We start from the raw sequence: 278 nt of genomic DNA, 5'->3' as shown, positions 1-278 counted from the left end.
TGATACATATTGTTTTATTTGACACATATTGTTTTTCTAAATCGCCACAAACATTTTTAATTGATAAATATTTTTATAATAATGCATGAGTAATTTTAGAAGTAAGTATTTCATTTTTAATTATAATACTTATAGCACACGAATATTTAAACATTTTATTATTATTGAGATCATAATTTACATACTATTTACAAAATAAAAAAATAATGGCGCAAACTGGGCTGCACTAAACATAGCCTATTTTGGCTGATTGGCCCACATGTTCCCGGGGAAAGGTT

The sequence above is a fragment of the Triticum aestivum genome, chromosome 4A, assembly GCF_018294505.1.
Source record: "Triticum aestivum cultivar Chinese Spring chromosome 4A, IWGSC CS RefSeq v2.1, whole genome shotgun sequence".
NCBI lineage: Eukaryota > Viridiplantae > Streptophyta > Magnoliopsida > Poales > Poaceae > Triticum > Triticum aestivum.
The sequence above is the reverse complement of the archived record's forward strand: the minus strand, read 5'-3'. Positions refer to the sequence as shown.